Source organism: Xenopus laevis, chromosome 5L, assembly GCF_017654675.1.
Source record: "Xenopus laevis strain J_2021 chromosome 5L, Xenopus_laevis_v10.1, whole genome shotgun sequence".
Classification (NCBI taxonomy): domain Eukaryota; kingdom Metazoa; phylum Chordata; class Amphibia; order Anura; family Pipidae; genus Xenopus; species Xenopus laevis.
The window spans coordinates 57,323,981-57,337,613 of NC_054379.1; positions in this window are offsets into that span (position 1 = coordinate 57,323,981).

The following is a 13,633-nucleotide window of genomic DNA, read 5'->3' on the forward strand; positions in this document are numbered from 1 at the left end:
TTAAGAATGTTAGCATTTATCTGCACTATCTTGTGCTGGTCCATCTGTAAATGGACCTTAATGATTACGTTTATGATAAATGAATTACATACTTTATTAAAAAAAAAACATATGCAGCATTCACAGTGTATTCTGTATTATTAGGACACAGAGCAGTTTTACTCTTACCTCCTAATATAAATATATGGACATTTAGTTTATTACAAAGAAAAAACAGATCACGGCAATAGATGTAGCCAACATAAACACGATAACCACACAAGGAAATCATTATAATGTAACACAATAGAACTAACCAAGTCAATACTACACCACAGATGACTTATACAAAGAGACAGAATAAAGAAAACAAGGAAATAACAATGAAATATCACAGATGAGGAAACACACTAAGCTATAGCGTCAAGACATCATTTGGTGCCAGGTTCCCCAGGTTTCTAAGTGGGCTGCTCTGCACTTTAGAAATCATGTTTGTAAGAGGTAGATTAATAAGTGTATTTCATGTTGATTAGGTATTGTTGCAGTTTCCAGTCACTAGATGGGGCTGTTAGGAATGGAATGCCCTCTAGAAGGTGTTAAAATATGGCTGATGAATGGAGAGAACCAAGGGCCTGAGGTCCAATTTGACAGCCCAAGTGTGCTCTCTAGTTACTGAAGTGCAAACAAGCACAAAAATGTAGAAAAAATAAGCCATCTTAAAAAAGGAAAGGCCCCCAAAACTGTCAGTACTTCAGAGGCAGACATCTTTGGATCCCCTTTGCTGACCCTTTATCCATGACTTTCTGAAAAAACACTCCCAGGAGCAATAGTCTTTAGACCCTCCTTTGCCTCATAGCAAGTAAGGATCCCTTTCCCACTGGGATCAGCCATAGATTTACAGATGGCTGCAACAAAGCAACGGAGAAGGAGCCTGATTGCCAAATGACCTCCCAAAGATCTTCGGATTGGTACCCTAATGGGTCAACCACATCTCCAAATGAAATGAGTCCAAATGAAAACAAAAAACACAAAAATGTGTGAAAATTATGAATAGGAAGTGCATATTAAATATAAAAATAATATAGTGTCTCTACGTCTGGGGTATAGTGTGCTCGACTATATTCTAAATCAGGTTTTTGGGCAGAGGATCAAGCAAGTACCCCTGTGACTGGGGGAAACAGCTAGAAACTCCCCATAAGAACAGATACTACTCTTACATGCAACATCTTTTAGATACATAGTTACATAGTTAAATTGGGTTGAAAAAAGACCATGAAAGCCATGGCACATACATACACACACTCACATCGACCCCTCCATACACTCATATTAACTATATGTACTAATATCTATAGTAATTATAGATTTTAGTATCACTATAGCATTGGATATTATGCTTGCCCAGGAAATAATCCAAGCACCTCTTAAAGGTATTAACAGAATCAGTCATCACAACATCATTTGTTGTGATGTTATTTTCTTTTATTTTAAATTTTATTTTTATTTGCACTGCTGGTCAAGTTTCACACACCTCCTGGGAAAAAGTGGCAGACAAGGCCCATGCGTATGTGCACCTGGATGTGTGCAGATCCAGTGATCTCACTGGCACGTGCCGAACCTGACCCAGTGTAGAGAATTTGGGTATAAGTGGACCCAGCAGTAGTCTGGAAGAGGGTCCTGTATGTAGCCTAGGGCCCCACAGGTCATTAATCTGTCACTGTTAGCAGGGCATTCCACAACCTCACTATCCTCACTGTGAAGAACCACCTATGTTTCTTCATATGAAAGTTCTGTTCCTTTAGTCTAAAAGGGTGGCCCCTGATGCAGTTATCCATTATATGGAAAAATATATCTCCTGCTATCTGTCTATAATGCCCTCTAATGTATTTATAATAAGTAATCATATTCCCCAAACATCTTTTTTCCAGAGGGAACAACCCCAACCTTGACAGTCTAAACTCATAATTAAACTCATTAAATTCTCTTGCATCCTTTTAACCAGTTTAGTTGCAATTCTCTGCACTTTCTCTAGCTCATATAAGGACTGAAGAACTGATTATAATTTTGCTAAGATCTTCGCCTGTCTCTCAGATATCACTCACAGTAAACAACAACACCTTTAATTCCACCACACAGGCATGCTGCCTAGGAGTTATCCTAAACTTGCATCTGTCTTTTTCACCACACATCCAAGCACTTGCAAAATTTTGTCATATTCAGCAACATTGCCTGAATACGAACATATCTCAGTTCCGACCATAACACTGATTCAGTTTTTCATCCTCTCCCGTCTTGATTGCTGCAACATACTCCTCACATGTATTCCAACCAGTCACCTTTCACAACTCGAATCTGTTCTAAATGCTGCTGCTAAACTCATTCCTCACCACTCAACATCAGCTACTCCCATATGCATATCCCTTCATTGGCTACAAATCTCCTCCAGAATCAAATTCAAACTACTCACACTTACATTAAGCCCGTCCCCATATTTCATCGCTGATCTCCAAATACACTCCTTCACACAACCTTCAATCTGCTTTTGCCTCGCTTCTCCTCTCATCACTTCTGCCTATTCTTGTCTACAAGACATCTCTGTGACCTCTGCTTTTCTCTGTAAATCTCTGCCTCGAGCTGTCAGGACTTTCTCCTTCTTTTCAAACTTTCAAACACTCCTTAAAGACCAACTTGTTTCAAGAAGCTTTTTCTATGTACCTTAATTAATCAATTATTGCTGTATCTTATATCACAACATTGTTACTTTAATCCTAATGTCTCAATTGTACCCTAACCTTTAGTTTGTAAACTCTTGCATATAGGCCTCTCTAATCCTATTGTACTTTGTAAACCATTGTTTGTTATTCACCATTTATTCCCCGTAAAGCACTGCGTAACCTCTCAGCGCTATATAAATATTTGATGCTGATGATGACAGAAGCCAAAAACTGCATAGCACACTCAAGGTAAGGCCTTACCAGTAACCTATAAAAATGCAAAATTATGATTGTATCCATTGAGTTAATGCACTTTTGCAAGACAGCACATTATTTTGCTTTAGTAGTAGTATTATTATTATTATTAACATGTATTTATATAGCGCCAACATATTGTGTAGCACTGTAAAGTAAATGTAAGTTCTGGGTTGAGATCAGGAGATGAGAGATAGATCTGAGTATCGTCAGCATAGAGGTGGTAGTGAAAACCATACGAGTTGATTAATTTCCCGAGGGAGGAAGTATAGAAGGAGAATAGTAATGGTCCCAGGACAGAGCCTTGAGGAACTCCAACAGAAAGAGGTAGGGGAGAAGATGATACCCCATTGTAGGAGACACTGAAGGAACGATTGGTGATGTAAGAAGAGAACCAGGACAGGGCTGTGTCATGAAGGCCAAGCGAATGGAGGGACTGGAGGTGAAGAGGGTGATCTACAGTGTCAAATGCGGCTGAGAGATCGAGCAGTATTAGTAGTGAGAAATGATTGTTGGCTTTAGCGGTTAAAAGGTCATTAGTTAGTTGGGTCAGGGCAGTTTCCGTGGAGTGTTGTGGCTTAAAACCAGATTGTAGGGGGTCCAGCAGGTTATTGTCAGAGAGGAATGAGGTTAGTTGGTTGTAGACTATGCGCTCAAGTAGTTTAGAGATGAAAGGTAGCAGAGAGATAGGTCGGAGGTTGTCAAGATTGGAGGGATCAAGAGAGGGTTTTTTTTAGAATGGGGGTGACAAGAGCATGTTTTAGTTGAGAAGGAAACAGTCCAGTTGAGAGCGAAAGATTAAATTGGTGAGTTAAGGCTTTGATTAGACAAGGATTGGTATTGCGGAGATGTTTTAAGGGAATTGGATCAAGCAGGCAGGTGGTATGGTGAGAAGAGGCCAAAAGCTTTGAAACTTCCTCATCAGTGACAGGGGTGAAGGAGCACAGGAGAGACTGGGGAGTGTGGAGGGAGGGTGGTGGAAGTCTAGGGGGGTTGAGTAGTGTAATGTCCCTTCTGATGTGTCAATTTTGTTTTTGAAGTGCTCAGCAATATCTTGAGCAGAGACAGATGTGCATGGAGGGGTGGAGAAGGGGAAAGGAGAGTGTTAAAGGTGGAGAAAAGTTGTGCTGGTTTTTTAGAAAGGGAGTTAATGAGTGAAGTAAAGTATGTTTGTTTGGCTTGAAAGAGGCAGGTGTTATAGGAGCGCAGGGCAGATTTGTAGCTCCAAAAGTCTGATTCTGAATGGGATTTGAGCCAGCGACGCTCAAGTGCACGTGAGTGTCTTTGGAGCACTTTTGTATGAGCATTATGCTAAGGTTGAAGTGATTTGGTTCTAGAACATTTAGTTTTTATAGGAGCAAGCTCATTTAGGGCACTGGTGAGAGTACTATAGTAGACAGAGGTAGCCACATTTGGACAAGAGATGGCTGAGATATTAGAGTGAAGAGAGTCAAAGGAAGAAGAGAGATGTGACACGTCTACAGCTTGCAAGTCACGGTAAGTACGTGTTTGGGGAATAGCAGGAGGTGAGGAGGAAGTTAGTGGGAGTTGAAATGTAAGCATATTGTGATCAGAGAGGGGAAATGGTGAGTTAGTAAAATTGGTGGTTGAACAGAGTCTGGTAAATATGAGATCCAGAGCATTACCATTGGAGTGAGAGGGGGAGTCTGAGCACAAAAAAAAGCCTAGGGAGGAGGTTAGTGAAAGAAGTTTAGAGACAGAAGAGTTGTTAATGTTGTTAACAGGTATATTAAAGTCACCTAATATGATGGATGGGATGTTAGATGAAAGAAAGTAAGGTAGCCAGGCAGCAAAGTTGTCCAGAAATTGTGCAGTTGGTCCTGGTGGTCGATATATAACAGCAATGCAGAGAAACAGTACAGGAGAAAAGAGCCTAATGCAGTGAGCTTCAAATGAGGAGAATGATAGGGAGGGAACAGGTGGAAGAACTTAAAAAGTACAACGGGGAGAGAGAAGCAAACCTACCCCACCTCCAGGTCTGTTACCAGGTCTGGGAGTATGAGTAAGGTGTAGGCCCCCATAGGACAGGGCAGCAGGTGAGGCAGTGTCAGTAGGAGAAAGCCAGGTTTCAGTAAGTGCGAGTAGGTTAAAGGAATTTGCAATGAAATGGTCGTGTATAGCGGTGAGCTTGTTGCAGACAGATCTAGCATTCCAGAGAGCACAGGAAAGATTAACTGGGTTTTTGGGTATAGGAGTAAGAGTTCTGAACTGTTTGAATTTGCAATGGAGAGAAGGAGCTTGTGGCCGAGATATAACTGGGATGGGGTCACTGGAAATACAGTAGACAACTTGCTATCCTCAAAAACCCCTAGACACTTCTCAATTAAGGAAACCCCCAACATACTGCCATTTAGTGCATAACTCTCATTTATATTATTTCTGCCAAAGTGCATAACCTTGCATTTATCAACACTGAACCTGAATTTCCCGTTTGCTGCCCAGTTTTCCAATTTATACAAATCACTCTGCAAAATGGCAGCGTCCTGCCTGGAACTTATAGTTCTACAAATTTATTAGGTTGGTAAGCCAGCTAGTGTTAGTGCAGCTTCTGTGGAACTTACCTTGAGATTGATGAGAGCTAGGAATAGACCAGTTATCTAAGCATTTAAGCTCCACCAAGGAGGAAGGACTCCAACAGCATTTGCTTATTAGGATCACAGTTATAATGCTTCTCTCAGACTGGGGATGTTTACCTTTGGTTTCATTTGTGGAAACAACTGATTGGTGTCAAAACCATAAAGAAGCCTCAAAATCAATATTAGGTGGCAATGTATGTGTTAACTTTTAGTTTATCACAGACTTTGATATTCTGAGACGATTTACAACTAGTCTTCTATTTCTATATTTTGTGTTTTATTGATTATTTGCCTTCATTTTCTGCCCATCAACCCAGAAACAGATCAGGCTAAATTGTTATTGATGTTGTTATTTTTTATTATTTATTTTCCTATACAGGCTTTCCTACTACATTTCCATTTTAGAGGTTGTCCTCGGCTTTCAATTGTATCGCTCAGTAAAAAGGCATTAATTTGAGGGATGAAAACATAATTTTACCTCTTTGTTGGTCCCTGGTAAAGGTTGGTCCCTGGAGAAAATTTGCTTTCAGGGGGGCAGATTGCCCCATGAGAGGACATCATAGACAGATAGTGTGAGATGGATCTTCGTTCCCTATATCGAAGACTCAGAAGCCACCACCTAATAACCCTAGACATTAGGAACTGAACTTTTATTTGAAGCAGCCTGGGTGACTCTTCATGATAAGGGCATTAAGATTGTGATGGCTGTCATATATATATCTGCACTGAACTTGATGGACTTTTGGCCATGGTACCAACCGGCATCTATATTATGGCACTCATTTTTTTACAATCATGTTTCTACAGAGGATACTTTTAAGGTCCTTGTTATATTAAGAATATTCCCTGTATTACACTTTTTAATATAATTAGTTCAAGAACACTGCTCTATTGAATAGTATTGAAAAAGAAAAAGATACATAGAGATCTCCATTGTTTTTTAACTGCAGCCTTAATAAGTGGTATTTTAGCAAAGTGCTAAAAGTAATCATTTTCTTACAAACAAGCTGCATATTTGGAACTTGGGTTGCCATAAATAATATTCATAAATACATCTGAAGCATCTATGGTACTAAACAAGTATTCATGTTGTGCATTTACTGTATATATACATATATATATATATATATATATATATATATATATATATATATATATATATATATATATATATACTGCAAAAAGAATGCACAACCTTATGCCAGAATCTCTAACTGAGTGCTTATCCAAAAATAGTAATAGATAATAAAAATGCAAAATAGGCTGCACTCCTAGGATTTTTTAAAACAAACAGCAAGTATGTAGCAAAAGCAGGTTTATTGTTTCCAACGTTTCAGTTCCACATTTTAGTTCCATGAGGAACTTTCCTCAGTTTTTGGATTCTCTTAGTATATCTTATAGGTTCACTTTCTTCAGGCCTATTGCAGTTGACATCAGGAGTAGGAAAATGTTCTTCATCAAATGGAGCTTCTCCAAAGTCATGGCGCGTGGCAGGCACTGGTGGTGTAGTAATGAGACCATCAACTAATTGTAGGTTTAATGCAGCAAAGAGATCCCTTCCAAGTATAGCAGTACCCTTATTCACAATGTAAAAGTCACATTTTGCAGTATTTGACTCAAATTGTACAGTCACTGGCAAGCAACCAAGCACAGGGATTGGATCCTTTAAGTAACTGACCAGTTTCAGGGCAGTTGCAACAAGCGGATCTTTTGCAAAGTATTTTATGAAAATAATATCCTTTGGTAGTATAGAAACAGCTGAACCTGTATCAAGCATCAGGTTAATGGAGTGTCCCTTGTCAGCAGACGCAGTATTGACACTGACAGTGCTTATAAACTTGTCTGGAATAAATGTACCAGCTTTATCCACACTTAATACTGTAACATTTGCAGTAGTGACTTCATGAACATCTTTAGCAGAACTACAGCAGATCTTAGCAAAATGTCCTACTTTTGTGCATTTGCAGCACCGTTTAGCTTTTGCAGGACATGTAACATGATTTGCAGTGTGTTGTGTTTAACCACAGTAAAAGCAGTATTTTCTGTTTGTATTTGCTGCACGGTCAGGGCAGCCATCAGGGGGGGACAGGGGGGAGAGTTGTAGGGGGCCCGAGGGTAAGCGGGGCCCTGCCACGCTGCACTTTTTTTGATTAGCCGGGCCCCCCTGCTTTCTGAGAGCTGCTGACTTCGGGAAGACAGGGTGGGAGCACAAGGGGAGGTATCTTCTGTCCATTACTTCCCCTTATTGGTCACTGAGTTTAAGTCCCGGGTTGAGCTGCTCAGGGACAGCAGGTGGGCCACACTGATGAAGTAAGTGCAACATGGCAGGGCCCCCCTAAAGGTAACCCTTTGTGGTCCCTGTTGTGTGGTGGGGCCCTGGGCACCATTTTTTTTTTACTTCTGGGAGGGCAAGTTTTATTCATGGACGTTTAAGGGGGGCCCTGGCCACCAATCTTCTTATAACGTGGGGGGGCCTTGGCCACCATTTTTTGGGGTCCTAGCCACAAATATTTTTTAATGGGGGGCCCTGACCACAAATGTTTTTTTTAAATGGGGGGCCCTGACAACAAACGTTTTTTCAATGGGGGGGCACTGACCCCCAATATTTTTTTATTAACATGTGGGAACCATAGCCACCAATGTTTTTTTTTTTGTGGTGGGTGGTGGACCTGTGGGGTGGGGAGGGCGGACCTGTAGGTGGGGCTTGTGGTGGGCCCAGGGGGCCCAGGAAATTTTTTCGTATGGGGCCATTTGTATAAACACCACAGAAAAAATAATCAAAAAGTCTCCTCACTCCTCTCCTCACTACTAATTATATTTCTTATCCGAGATGGTTGTTGACTCATTATACTCCATATAAACTATACAATAGCCCTCTCTTGCTAGTTTCCCTACATACATGTAGTTTGTGCCATTTTTTTTTAAACATAAGAAAGTCACGCATGCCTAAATTTGGCCATGCAATTTGGTCGATTTATGATTGTGCTTCCTGGAAGTCTATGCATGTATTGCATATTAGGACGTCCTTCTGTCTGGAGATCCAATTGTTGTGTTTAAAATGAATGATCTGTGGTTGCACCTTTGGATGAGGCATCTGTCTTATCCAATTTACTCACTGGAAGCACTAGCCCACCAGTGGAAGGGATATTCATTCTTATTCTTTCAATATCCTCAGAAATGTAAATGTAAACTTTTTGTGCTATGAAAAATCATATACATTTCTCTTAAATATACCAAAGTTTTAATCAACAATATACTGTACCAAAGTGTAAAAAACACATTTAATTTATTTAAATACAAGTTTGGCCTTGAGCAGTTACGGTACACCTACAGGACATGCAGCTGAATTAATTAATACATGCTCTCACCTATTGCTCCCAATTTTTTTTTTTTCAGTTTTTTTCAGATAGTTCACCAGACATAAAGACTTCTTTCAGTTGCTTTCTATTTTTTATTTTTGACTCTTTTTCTAAAATTGAAGTTTAATGTTCCTCTTATTGGTATGTCAGTTCTTATTGGTGTGTCAGTGTTCCTCTTATTGGTGTTTCAGGTTCAGACTCAGCATTAGTAACTAGTGATGGGCGAGTTTATTCGCCAGGCGCGAATTTGCAGCGAATTTGCGCAATTCACCGCCAGCGAATAAATTCGCTAAATGCCCGCAAAAATTCGCCCGAAAAAAAATTGCAAAAAAAACTGCGCAAATTCGCCCATCACTATTAGTAACAACAGTATCAATTACAGTATAACTGGTGCCTTTAATGAAAAGGATTATCTTTGCAAGGCCAAAGATAAGAAATGTATTTAATTAATGTATAAGGGTAGAACTACATGGGCGATTTAGGTCTGATCCGACGATATTCGACGAAGCGATTGCGTCAAGTCGGATGCATTTCATCATGTGGCATCGGATCGAGCCTAAATTGCCCATGTAGTTCTACATTTACATTCAAACAGTTCCCATCAGCTGCTCAGTGAGACATGAGCAGTCCTGCTTGAAGTATTTCTTGCAAGCTCCTTAAAGGGGTTGTTCACCATCCAAACACTTTTTTTCAGTTCAGTTGTTTTCAGATTGTTCACCAGAAATAAAGTATTTTTTCAATTGCTTTTCATGCTTTATTTTTGACAGTCAGAATTGAAGTTTAAAGTTTAATGTTCCTGTCTCTGGTGTTTCAGTCGGCAGCTCAGTGTTTCAGGTGCAGAATCTAAACGGTTACACTTTGCTACATTAGTTGATACATTTCTCAGCAGCTGCTTTTAATGAAACTTAAGGATTCTGCTCAGTATGGAAAAGATAAGAAATGTATCAACTAATGTAGAAGAACAGGTTACAGAGTTGATGACAGAGCTTCTTTAGAAAGACATAAGAAGGTGAAAAATGAAACTTTTCAATTTTAGAAAAAATGTCACAAATAAAAAATTGAAAGTAATTATTAAAAAAATATTTATTTATGGTGAACTATCTGAAAACAACTGAACTGATAAAAGTGTTGGTGTTGGAGTTGAACAACCCTTTGTGCCCTTTGTGAGTCATAATAATTCAATGTGTTGCACAAAGCTAAAATAATAACTTAAGTATAGTTTAAAATATTTTTGAGGGAGCCAAAGAGTAGATCAGCTTTCTCAAGTAGAAGCAGCAGCCTGAGAGGCTCTGAAGCCAAAGCCACATATAAATAGTGAGGCTCCACAAGCAACACTTGCTGCCAATGGCCATGACCAAAACAAACCCTAAATGCTTAGTCCCTTCAACCAATACAAGCTGCAGATCCTGAGGCCCCACAAACAACACCAGTAACTGCCCAAGAGGCCCAGCAGAAAACACCTGATGCTGAGGCTCCAGACCCAACATCAGTAGCAGCCTAAGAAGCTTCGCAGCCAACACCAGCTGCATACGCTAAGGTGCCACAAACAACACCAAGTGCAGAGGAAGAGGACATACAACCAGTATCTAGAGAAAAAGATTCCCTGCAGCCAAGTTTATCCCTAATCTCCCAAACCACATCTCTCTTCCATGTTCATCTGTCTTCCTTTCATTTTTTTATCTTGTCCCTTCCCCCATGAAGGCTAAAGTTATGGCTTTACAAGCCAGCATGCATGACAATTTTGTCGAAGTCGAAGGATTTTTTACAGAATTTGGCAATCGAACGATCAAAGTAAAATCGTTCGATCGTACGATTAAATCTTTTGAATCAAATGATTTGAACGATTTCAGCGATCGATCTAAGGATTTTCCTTCGACCTCTAAAGACTTAGAAAACTGCTCTAGAAGGTCCCCATAGGCTAACATAGCACTTCGGCAGGTTTAATTTGGCGAAGTATTGAAGTCGAAGTTCTTTTAAAGAGACAGTACTTAGATTATCGAATGGTCGAATATTCAAACAATTTTTACTTAGAATCGAAGTCGAAGTAAATTCTAAGTCATAGTATCCTATTCAATGGTCGAAGTATCCAAAAAATTACTTTGAATTTCAAATTTTTTTACTTCGAAAATTCCCTCAAATTCACTTCGACCCTTGATAAATCTGCCCCATAGTATATTGTGAGTCAATCACTAAGCTCAGAAACTGACAGCAGTACAGAGCATGTGCAGTGAATCAGCAGAAAAGAAGATGGGGAGCTACTGGGGCATCTTTGGAAGCAAAGATCTCCACTGCTAAAGGGCTGTGGTTTCCTTGGGTTCAGTACAGATGCCAAAACATAATGTACAACATTAGATGCCTACTCCTTTAGTTAAGCTTTAGTTCTCTATTAAGACGTTAAATGGGTTGTTCACCTTTGAGTTAACTGTTAGTATGATGTTATTGAGAGTGATATTCTGAGACACTTTGCAATTGATTTAAATTTTTTTATTGTTTGTGGTTTTTGAGTTATTTAGCTTTTTATTCAGCAACTCCAGTTTGCAATTTCAGCATCTTGTTGTTAGGGTCTACATTACCCTAACCACACATTGATTTGAATAAGAGACTGAAGTATCAATAGGATATCATGGGGTCAGTGACCCCCATCTGAAAGCTGGAAAGAGTCAGAAGAAGAAGGCAAATATTTCACAAACTATACAAAATAAAAAATGAAGGCCAATTGAAAAGTTTCTTAAAATTAACCATACTAAGAGCTAACATAAAGGTTAACCACCCCCTTAAGGGCGATTTACTAAAGTAACTGCAAGTGTCAGAGTTATAGAATAGATAGAATTTTCTTTGGTACAAACTGATCTGGAAGATAACGAATTCAGGCACACAGAGTACTGTATATATTACTCAGCATACAAAGATACACCTTATGAATTGAAGATGTTACGTGATTACGTGATTGCAAATATAGCAACAGGTAGGTCAACACTTGTGTTTTGCTAACATCCTGTACAGAGCTTTAATTCAGTTGCTACCCTAGGGTTAAGGTGCTTGTTCATACTAAATTAACATTTAGGGGCACATTTACTAATGGTCGAATGTCGAGGGTTAATTAACCCTCGATATTCGACTATCGAAGTTAAATCCTTCGACTTCGAATATCGAAGTCGAAGGATTTACCGCATTTCCTTCGTTCGTTCGATCGTTCGATCGAAGGAAAAATCGTTCAATCGAACGATTAAATCCTTCGAATTGAACTATTCAAAGGATTTTAATCCATCAATCGAACGAAATTCCTTCGATCAGAAATTTGCTAGAAAGCCTATGGGGATGCTCGGTAGGTTTTAGTTGGCGAAGTAGGGGGTCAAAGTTTTTTTTAAAGAGACAGTAATTCGACCATCAAATAGTCGAACGATTTTTAGTTTGAATCGTTCGATTCAAAGTCAAAGTCATAGTCGAAGGTCGAAGTAGCCAATTCGATGGTCGAAGTAGCCAAAAAAAAGTTCGAAATTCCAAGTATTTTTTCTTCTATTCATTCACTCGAGCTAAGTAAATGTGCCCCTTAGTATGAAATATAGTATTTGGTTTGGAATTCTTGGTATTTTTTTCAGGTACTGCAAAAGTTGTACTGAACCCTTAAAGTTATGTTATGTAGTCTTTTTTTAAAATTTTTATTAAATTTAAACATGCAAAAATGTGGTGAAAATTTGGTCTAAAATAGGCCAAATACAAAAATTGTCGATTCAATGCATCCTTAACTATATAACTAAACCATATGCTATGAATTTATAGAAATCATAAACAATTTATATAAATTCACAATGGATTGCCACCATAATCAGCAACTGAATAAGCTGTGGTTTGTACTCATGATATCCATGAACTTCAGTTAATTTTAATTACTGTAGCTTATAGAGTAAGGGTGGCACTTGACAATTGATTTACCCATAGATAAATTTAAATTTTCCTATATAAACTGTAGTCTTAAAAAGTATTACTTTCCAAAAAAAGTTAAAAGGTATTATTTGGGTATTTTAGTTCCTTAAATTTCAGGAAAATCTCTGTTTTTTTTCTGTGCTTTGTACATTCATTATCTAATATAACTGAGTATGGATTTGGTTGGTGTTTATGAGCACAGTGAATATCGTATGAGCAATGGCACCCCATTCTGTCAGAAAAACATGTTTTCTTTTCTACAAAAAGCATCAGTTAAAAGTACTTCTGAAATCTGTTTTTCAAAAGAGCAAAAATATGTTTTATATTTCATTTTGAAGTCATATGTGAGGCTAGAGTTTTTATTTGTTTCCCTGGTGCCCTTAATGATGTGATATTTACTGCTGCACTTCAAGTTGGAGTGATATTACACCCTCCCTTTCCATCCCAGCAGCCTATCAACAGAACAACAATAAGGTAACACAATTACAGCTCCCTGACACATCTGCTGAAGGATTCAGCTGCTAGAATTGCTGCCACTGATCTGTTTTGGGCTTAAAATACTGCAGGCGAAGAAACTGTCCTGTATTTTAGCAAGTGGAGAAATAGGCATATTGACTCCCATTTAATTTAGGATGATGGCACATGGGGTGATATTTTGCAAATAACCTACCATTCTTTTACATTGGTGTCAGTAGGAATCTCCAGTACTAAATTAATACCTTTATCATTTTCCAAGGGTAGTACTTTTTAAGACTGTTCAACAAAATAGCCAGTGTAAGATCATTGTTTGTATAAGTAACATGAT